A 10894-nucleotide genomic window follows, 5' to 3' on the forward strand; every position below is an offset into this window, starting at 1 on the left:
CTCGAGAAAAATGATATGGCTAGAAGCATAGAAAACCAACAATGACCCTCGTATTATCGCAGGTTACTTCATAGATGCCTTGACAGAAAACAATGGATGTCCGCAAAAAATCAGGTTAGATCACGATACGGAGAATACCCACTTTGCAATAATGCAAAAGTTTTTGCACACCAGTGAGGATGAGAATGGTACTGAGTGTGACACTTTAGGTCCAAGTACTGGAAATCGAAGGATTGAACGTTGGTGGTGCACCTTGAGAAGTGAATGCGTCCAGTTTTGGATGGACCATTTCAATCAGCTGAAAGCAGATGGCTATTTTGTTGACAGCTTCATTGACAAATCACTGATCCAGTTTTGCTTCCAAAATACCATACAGGTACAGTATCCTAAAAACCTATTGATACAGTATACAGATGTAGGGGAGACAGGAGACAATTGCAACACTTTTTGGCCAAGCACCTATAACGCGTCAAATTCTTCTATTAGAACTCTCAAATTTTGACACAAAGTGCCTTTATTTGTCTACTACAAATAGAAATATTTCAGCTATGTAGTGAACAAAAAATATATAAGTGTGTAGTTGTCAAATTAGAGTTAATTAGATTAAAAGAGTGTTACATCCATCCCCACCCCTGTCAGCCATGTCTAGCTGTAGCAGCATGGTGGTTTAAAATAAGCATAGATGAAAAGTGTCACATCTTACCTTAAGTGACTATTCTCTAATCTTAAACAATTCTAACTTCAACAGTATCAATACTATTCAAAAATATAGACTTAATTTCACGTCCAACAAATCTCTTTGTGTCAAATCAGTGTCGTGGCTGTAAAATCTGCATACTTCTTCACACAGATATGAAATTTAATTTGCAAAGTCAGGAAAGAAGAAGTCATACGTTAAATTGATCACATGACTCTTTGGTCATCCCTTATTGGTGAAAGTGGTGCTGTTAAAACTATAACTAATACGCATAAAACGCCAATTATTTTCTAACAAAAAGTTTCACTCTTTTTCTGTCCATTATAAAGGAGGAGCTTGATGAAGTTGTAACTGCCTGGAAGGACCATCGCATGAGAACAACAAACAATCCTCGGGCTCCTAATGGTCGTCCCTCCATAATGTATGTGGTTCCCAACCTTTATGGGGCTCAGAATTTCTTGCAACCAGCTGAGGAAATGAAAATAGAAAGGACTGTTGTTTTAAGGACTATCCTTGTGATGAGGACGTGTTTCACCTGTGTATGGAACTTATGGCAGAACTCAACCTGGCAATGTCTGATGATGTTTATGAAATTAAAGAACCTTATCTAAGACAACTTCCTCAATTACTGATGGGCTGGGGGAATGAAGTAAGTGCTATGAGAAAGTGTTAGCTAGGCCTACTATTGTATATATCTATGTCTTGAATTGTTTATTGTAAATGCCCTCTGAAATACAAGCCCGTGGAAATTAGATATTTTTGTTGCCCCATGTCTATGAAGCCTTATAGCCGCTTCGTACACTACTGTGAAAGTGACACTAAAAGCCGCTCTCAATGGTCACAAGCTGTTGTGCTTACAAATGTATGTCGTTATACATTTTTTTCAAATAGCTGAGCATCTCAAACTCCCTGTACTACAAATACATAACACAACTGGCAACCTGGAAACAATGGAATTGGTTTTTTTCTAATAGGGAAATTGGAGCTACAGATCTCTTTTTTGTGACTGTGCAGCTTGATCATCAGCGCACAATTTCACAAGCTTAACTACCTCAAGGTCTAAAGAGTTACAACTGTAATGGAATGTGTAATGTTGCTATGGTGTCAATATACCTATCAAAAGATCATTTTCACTGTCTCTATTTTTGCTACAGTTTCAATGTCTATCTGTAGAATATATCACAGAAGTGAAATGAAAAAAATAAATAATTCATTTTTTTAACTTAACACTCCCTGTCTCGGTTTTAAATTATACCTAGCGTTTCTGTGGATGGAATCCCTTCATTTGTTAACAATGTTTTTATTGATGGCCTTTATCAAAGACAGTGTTTAAAGATAGGGCTGGCAGCAGCAGTGCTGTCTGTGTGAACAGCACACGAGCGTCCGAGTTGCACCAGTTCAGCGAGGTAGCCAACGCACAGGTAGAGGTATAGGCAGTGTGGCCCAGGCGTCTATCAGCACCATGGACAGCACTACGTGTATGAATGACACACACGGAGGAGAATAAAAATGTTTCAACTTCTTTTCCAAACGTGATTTTGAAATTCTTGCAATGCTGACATGTAAAGAACAAATTAACGCAGGTGGATGATGTAAATTGTTAATAACTAAATGTAATTAATTTCTAATTGTGACTAGATGAGTCTATCGGCAGATTCATTCTAAACGCACTTCAAGTATAGTGCGCAGGCCTGTCCATAGTGCTAAATGATTTACACCACAGGCTCTATTCTAATTCTTTCCAAATGACAGATATGGGGAGCCAAGCAGACACACAAACACACACCAGCAGCTGATGATTTTGTTACTTTTGATATATTTAACCAGATCAAAAGTGAAGACCTGAGAACCAGTGCTGCCTCCTCCTTCTTAATTGAAGCAGGAGGCAGTACTAAATTTTTTTAAACTTTGACAATAAAAGAACATGACTTAACAGTACCAGCCAAAGTTTTTTTGTAAATAAAGGAAAATGACTACACAGTGGCTAAAGATGCATCTGTAAAAGTTGGCACCATATACATTGTAACAGTACAGTAATACATTTTTCAAAACTTTGACAATAAAAGAACATGACTTAACAGTACCAGCCAAATATATTTTTGTAAAGATTCTTACACATATTACTATCTTCCCTTTATGCCTGTATGTGTCAACAAAACATATTATTCAGCATCTAAACTGTGTATGAACAAATGTACTGTATATTCTAATGACAAAATTATGAGGATGCTGCTGTAGGTGTGTAACTGGATATTTCTGACGATTTAGCCAAAGACATAAATTTGTTGTTTTGAGTGACCAACCCTGAGAGTTGAACAGATACTCACGAGCCCCCGGCTGAGCGCCGCTGTGTTGGAGTTCTCCTCAGAGAACGAGAGGGTCGCTTCCATGTGCCTATGGATTGCGGGGAGCAAGGCTCTGACTGTTGTTTGTGCTTATGCACCAAACAGCAGTTCGGAGTATCCGGCCTTCTTGGAGTCAGTGGGAGGGTTCCTTGTCCACGTGGGCAATGACCTGGCGGGGGGTGATTGGGAGGAACGGCTTGCCCGATCTGAACCCGAGTGGTGTCTCTTTATTGGACTTCTGTGCTAGCCACGGTTTGGCCATAATGAACACCATGTTCGAACATAAGGTGGCTCATAAGTGTACCTGGTACCAGAACACCTTAGGCCGGAGATCTATGATCGACTTTGTAATTGTATCATCTGATCTGCGGCCGTATGTCTTGGACACTCGGGTGAAGAGAGACTGATCACCACCTGGTAACTGCTGACCCGGACAGGGGACATCGTTGGACAGTGGAAAGAGCACTTTGAGGAACTCCTAAACCCGACCAACATGTCCTCTGGAGAGGAGGCAGTGCCTGAAGACTTGGGAGGGGGGCACACCCATATCCCTGGCGGAGGCCGCTAAGGCAGTCAAAAAGCTCCTTGGTGGCAAGGCGCCGGGGGTGGATGAGATTCGCCCTGAGATGCTGAAGGTGCTGGACACTGTTGGGCTGTCTTGGCTGACACGCCTCTTCAATGTCGCATGGGGGTAGGGATCAGTGCCCATGGACTGGCAGACTGGGGTGGTGGTTCCCATCTTCAAAAAGGGGGACCGGAGAGTGTGCTCAAATTACCGGGGTATCACACTACTCAGCCTCCCGGGGAAGGCCTATGCCAGGGTGCTGGAAAGGAGGCTCTGACCGTTTGTCGAACCTCGGATTCAAGATGAACAGTGCGGATTCTGTCCCAGCCGTGGAACAGTGGACCAGCTCTTTACCCTCGCAAGACTACTGGAGGGATTCTGGGAGTTTGCCCAACCAGTCTATATGTGCTTTGTGGACTTAGAGAAGGCTTTCAACCGGGTCCCTCGGGGGTTCTTGTGGGGGGTGCTGCGGGAGTATGGGGTGCCGGACCTGTTACAACGGGCCATCCGGTCTCTGTACGACTGCAGTAGGAGCTGTGTCCGCATTCTCTGCAATAAGTCAGACATGTTCCCGGTGGGTGTTGGCCTCTGCCATGCAGGGCTGCCCTTTGTCATCGGTCCTGTTCGTGACTTTCATGGACAGGATATGTAGGCGCAGCTGGGGAGTGGAGAACGTCAGGTTCGGAGGCCTCGAGATTGCCTCTCTGCTGTTTGCAAATGGTGTGGTCCTGTTGGCCTCCTCGGATCGTGACCTCCAGCATTCACTGGTTTGGTTTGCAGCTGAGTGTGAAGCGGTGGGTATGAGAAATAGCACCTCCAAATCTGAGGCCATGGTGCTCCCACACGCTGGAGGGATTATATCTCCCAACTGGCCTGGGAACGCCTCGGGATCCCCCAGTATGAGCTGGAAAATGTTGCGGGGAGAGGGAAGTCTGGGTCAGCCTGCTTGGCCTGCTGCCATCGCGACCTGACCCCAGATAAGCGGAGGAAAATGGATGGACTTTAGGCATGTATTAGTTGAAAAAATTGTCAATGGTCAGTCTGCCATAGATGTCCTTCACAATTGGATTACGCCTTAAATTTAAGTGACATGAACTAATGCCAGCCAAAATGTTACTTTTGTAGTATTAATACATAGCAATTGCTTAGCTCAAAAACAAAACAAAAAAAAAGCTAAAAGCATTGTTTCCATAGATTTTGATACCTAAAAGTGCCAACAAAAGATACTTAAACATACTAACTAAAAAGAACTAAAAAAGATTTTACATTGTATGTGTGTGAATACCATAAACACACACATACTCCCTGGACTAGATTAGATTATGAATTTGTTCATCGCAGCTGTGGTTATCTAGGATCTCAATTAATTCTTCTTGGTCGACGCTGTTAAAATCTGATCTCCATGATTCAAACACTGTACGCTCAGACTCAGGCATGTATTTGAGGAAATTCTCCACTACATCGCTCTTCACATATCCAAAGGCAGCTTGCTTTAATATGACAGGCGTGATCTTCACAGGAAGATATTTCTCCCTCGCCCATCCAAAAGCAATTATTCGACCTACACTCTCCCACTGCTGCTTCCCAAAATCATGCCTTAGAGAAGGTACTTTTTAAGAGCATTTCCCGTTGCGCATTGGTCGTAGAATTCACTCCAGAATTCTAAAAGATAATCTCTCACAAATTCTCCATCATCATAACCCATCTCAGGTGTTCCATCTGGCAGTACCTGCTCATTTTCTACTCTCAAAAACATTGTCACTCCCACCTGGTGTGGAATATATGCCTCCATCCTAGTTCTATTTTTCTAATTGTCTTCAGAGCATTTCTTTTCTGAGATGGTTGTGAGTGCTCCCCTTAGTTTTTGCTGCTGCCTCCTTCATCACAAGGTTTTCTTTTGGCCAATTTGTGTTTCAGGTGCTGAAAAAGCTTTGATTTTTGAGTGTTGTGATTGATTTCCTTCCGCTTACAAAATCCTAACACTGGAGGCGATCACCATATGATGGCAAATAAGTCTTTAGTTCTTTATCTGTTATCAGCTGTATGGTGCTGGCATCAATCTAAACAAGGACAATGGAATTGTTTAAAAAACAGCTGATTAGATAACTTAATCATTTTTGATATTTAGTTATCTACAGTTTAATGAAACAGCAAAACAACAAAGCTCATGTTTATTTTCAGAAACAATAATTTAGAAGCAATAACAAGTGTCGATGAAAAGTACAGTTGTCAGTTGATAGTTGCAGTAAAGTACCTTCTCGTGCTCCAGAGTCTCTATTGTTTCTTCAGGAACATTTCTCTGTCTCAGGAAGACACTTAGAGAGAGCATCTATCCTGTGAGCATGCATTACAAGGAAAGATACATATCTCATTATTATGAGATAGTAAGTCATGATTATGAGATAGTAAGTCATTATTATGAGAAACTAAGTGATCATTATGAGATGCTAAGTCATAATTATGAGGTGCTAAGTCATTATTTTGGGATAGTATCTCATTATAATAACTTACAGGATCTTTATTTTTTCCTCACAGTGGCGTAAATGGGCTTCCATAGATTTGCTGTACCTGTTTGCTTTTTAATACACCTACGTCCTCAAAAGACACTGCAAGACTGAACATGAACAATTATCCAAACTTGCGGCTAACAACAGATCTTGTGCCAAGAGACACGAAGGGAACAGTTGAACAGTGAATCTTGCAGTATAATGGGGAAATAACTTAACCACTTAAGCAAATCATTAATTATAAGCTCCCCAACAAAGAAAAAAAGGGTTTGGCCCTATTAAACCAAAAACGCACAACTGACTTAGATTTATTGTGTAAGTTTTCTGACTAAAGTGTCTGGGAAGTGAAATATGATTAATCAAAAACAAGTTGAGGGTGACACCAGGTTAACTCCCAGAGATGTCTGCTGATTCACAGTGAGAGTGTGACCTCCTGACACCAGGAGACACACACGCGATGTCATTTCCAGACACTGGCTCTGACATCATTCACTGAGTATAAAAGGAAATTTAAAATAAAACAACGCTGACAGCTGGTTTATTAAATCACATACACAATTGACATTGTCTCACTTGTTAACACTGTGATCTGAGTTTCCCCAGAAGCTTGTTAACACACTGATGGTTCCTCAGACTTTCCACTGCTTCATAAACTCATAAAACTATCTGGAGAAGAGACATGTCTTCTGTGTTTCTTTACAGGACCACTGGTGGATAGAGCCATTCACTTTCACTAAATAAGGAATTTGACAAAAACAAAAAGAGGGTAATAACTAGGATTTTATAAATACTGAGATCATGAGTCCAAAAACCACAGCCTTTAAGAAATGTTTGACTTGACCAAAAAAAACACTTTTCTGATCTTTTTTTCACATTTTATTTTAGGTGACTATGTTAAACAATTCAACAAAGAGATATCACCATATTAATATCATACATTAAGACAGTTATGCTTTGTAATACAAGTTGCAAAATAGTCCAAAATCTCTGTTTCAAAGGTGTCTAATCCTGGAAAAGAATATTTAATTCTAATATATATACAGTACCAGTCAAAAGTTTGGACACACCTTCTCATTCAATGTTTTTTCTTTATTTTTCTCTCTTTCTTTCTTTTTACATTGCAGATTAATATTAAACACATCAAAACGATGAAGGAATACATATGGAATGATGTGGTAAAGACATTTTTTTTCAAGAACTTTTAATGTATCTTCAAGTGCAGTAGCCAAAACCATCAAATGCTATGATGAAACTGGCTCTCATGAGGACCACCCCAGAACAGGAAGACCAAGAGTTACCTCTGCTGGATAAGTTCATTAGTTACCAGCCTCAGAAACTGCAAATTAGCAGCACCTCAGATTAGAGCCCACATAAATGCTTCGCAGAGTTCAAGTAGCAGACACATCTCAACATCAACTGTTCAGAGGAGACTGTGTGAATCAGGCCTTCATGGTCGAATTGCTGCAAAGAAGACACTGAGGAAGAACAACAAGAAGAAGAGACTTATTGGACCAAGAAACAAGGAATGGACATTAAAGCAGTAGAAATCTGTGCTTTGGTCTGAGTCCAAATTTGAGATTTTTGGTTCCACCCGTCATGTCTTTGTAAGATGCAGAAAAGGTGAGGGGATGGTCTCTACATGTGTGGTTCCCACCATGAAGCATGGAGGAGGAGGTGTGATGGTGCGGGGATGCTTTGCTGGTGACACTGTTGGTGATTTATTCAAAATGCAAGGCATACTTAACCAGCATGGCTACCACAGCATTCTGCAGCGACGTGCCATCCCATCTGGTTTGCGCTTAGTGAGACCATTATTTGTATTTCAACAGGACAATGAGCCCAAACACACCTCCAGGCTATGTAAAGGATATTTGACCGAGAAGGAGAGTGATGGAGTGCTGCGTCAGATGACCTGGCCTCCACAATCACCCGACCTAAACCCAATTGAGATGGTCTGGGATGAGTTGGACCGCAGAGTGAAGGCAAAGCAGCCAAGGTGATGACCTCATGAAGCTGATTGAAAGAATGCCAAACTGTCATCAAAGCAAAAGGTGGCTACTTTGAAGAATCTAAAATATAAAACATATTCTGGTTTGTGGAGCATTTTTTTGTTTACCACATAATTCCATATGTGTTCCTTCATAGTTTGGATGTCTTCAATATTAATCTACAATGTAGAAAAAAATTTAAATAAAGAAAAACCATTGAATGAGAAGGTGTGTCCAAACTTTTGACTGGTACTGTATAAGCACCTCAATATAAAAAGAAATCACCAGAATCAGCCTTAAAATGCATATTTTTGTAATTGTAGAATGTAAACTCCTCAGGTCATTAAACCATCCCAAATCATCCAGGATATTGGCCTCAGTTTTCAACTGGGAAACAAATCAACAACATTAGAGGCAATTCCTCTGTGATTTAGAGCTAAAAAACAAACCTTTCAGTTAACCGCCTTTTCTTTTACAATATTTGCTTATCAGCTGGAAGATTACCTGAAGGCTCTTTACAGTGTGTGTATCATACTATGCAACAGTGTGTGCCAGTCTTTATTCACACTGGCCATGAGTTTAGTGTTTTACTAAATTGATACTAAATCACACAACAGTGGACTCTTGGACTTTGGAGCCAACATGAACTAAAAAGCATATATTTATATGTGGCGACAGCGAGAAAGGATTCATTGCTGTGTTTTTAAATCACAATACGTTGTGATACAGTCTATATCTATGAGTCTTTCATACATACAAACACTGTCATCTGACTGTTGTCTGAGTTCAGTTGTCTTTGCAGCGGAACAGATGAATCACTCAGTGCAGAGTGAAAGCTCAGTTACACCTCTGGAATTTTTTTTTGTGAAGCCGATTTATTAGACACAGACACACACACACACACACACACACACACACACACACACACACACACACACACACACACACACACACACACACACACACACACACACACACTCACTCACACACCCCTAAACTCAGACATTGCCTGGGGCGGACTGATCCGGGACACACCTGAATTAGTTGCTAGGGAGGGACAAACAGGTTTGAATGATAACAATCAGCACAGTGAGATAATGTGAAGGTACAACGGTCGACTGGTTTCTGTTGGCTTGCAGCCAAGCGATATCTTCTGCACACACTGCAGAAAGCACTGTCTGAGTGACAGATTTGTAAAGGATGCAGATAAATAGATCCGGTCATTCATGTTTTATTTTTTATTCTTACTTTTCAGACAATAGAGAAGCAGGAGAAATAAGAAAAGTTAATTTATAATTCATTAGCTGTTGCACATGTGCAATAATTAATAATTATAAATTAACAAAAGCTAAATAATTTGCACCTAGCAGCTTTATTTAACACACATATTTATTTTGCAATAATTTTAAACCTGTTTTCAACACTAAAAGGAAATTCCCACTTAACCTTCACTAATATAAAAGAAAAAAAAAAGTGGTGCTGTTGCTCCAGTCTGCCTACAGGGGTCATCGGTTTGTAACCAGACACAGGATTTAGCAATTTCTGAATCAGAATATGATGTCATCAGAAAAACTTAAAATATGAAACGTAATTTCAGGGGTTTTAACACTTTAAAAGAAAAAGGCTTGCCCTGCAGTGTATAACCGCCAGGTGGAGGGTGTACGCATTGAGCCAACTCTCCATGCCCTTACAGATGGTGCAGATCTTATCCAGAGGTGGAGCATACATATCAATATCAATCAATAGTATACCTTTATTGTGGCTGGTTAGACAGAGCCGATCAAAGAGGATGAACAGAGAGCTATTGTGCCATTGAAATAAATTGTACCGGTTCTTTCCAAGCTGATGGATATTGATATACTCATCCTGCTAGGATATTCTAAACTGTATTTTACAGATGCCACAGTAAATGTGAATTCACCTTCGGGTTCATTTTAGTGAGATCATGTTTTTTCAACCAGACAGGTTAATAATCTAAAGAGAACACACAACACAGCCAGTGACTTTTGTTGTCTCTTAGATCACTGCATTCTGCCTACATAAGCATGAGTGAAAGACGCACTATGCGCTCTGAGATCAATACTCTCGCATCAATATCCCATGAGAGCCCATCGGCCCTGACATCAATACTGTTTGCACTTTGACACCTGGGCTCACTTCAAGATGAGACGGCGAGCGACACTGACCAGGTAATTGCCTGCTGCTGTGGCTGCCGGGGATAAAGTTGAAGCCCTTGCTCCGGGCTTCTGCTTCTGCTCTGCGCCCCTAGATTCTAGAAGTTGAACATTCCGGTAGTAGTTCAAACAGACCGGCGCAAAAAGGTGCGCAGCCGTAAAATGTATTTTTTAAAACGGTTCAAGCATATACTTTTAGCTGTACATCAAAACAAAGATTACCATATAGGCTCATATATCAAGTCAGTTTGTCGTTCAAAATACTGTGAATATGTCCAATTGTTTTATTCAGTGTGTTTCATTGGCACAGTGATCAATAGAAGTGGTACGTTCAGTTTATATGTTAGCAACAAAGGATTTGGGTTGACCTGTTTGGGCTTAATGCACCATCCAAGGATTGACTTAGTAAATAAATACATAATTGTTTAAATTATTATATTATATACGCAGTTTAATTACCATTAGGCTACAGGAGAAACTTGCTGGATCATTTATATTTAATGACTAATTAATTGGTTATCAATACCAATGTTTGTTAATATATATAGGTGATGATTATTAAATTAAAAAATAACAGCATGTATTGCTGTTGAAATTACCTTTCACTCCATAAATATT

Source organism: Cebidichthys violaceus, unplaced genomic scaffold (assembly GCF_023349555.1).
Source record: "Cebidichthys violaceus isolate CVI_PGR_0920_01 unplaced genomic scaffold, fCebVio1.0.p SCAF_8, whole genome shotgun sequence".
NCBI classification, from domain to species: Eukaryota; Metazoa; Chordata; class Actinopteri; order Perciformes; family Stichaeidae; genus Cebidichthys; species Cebidichthys violaceus.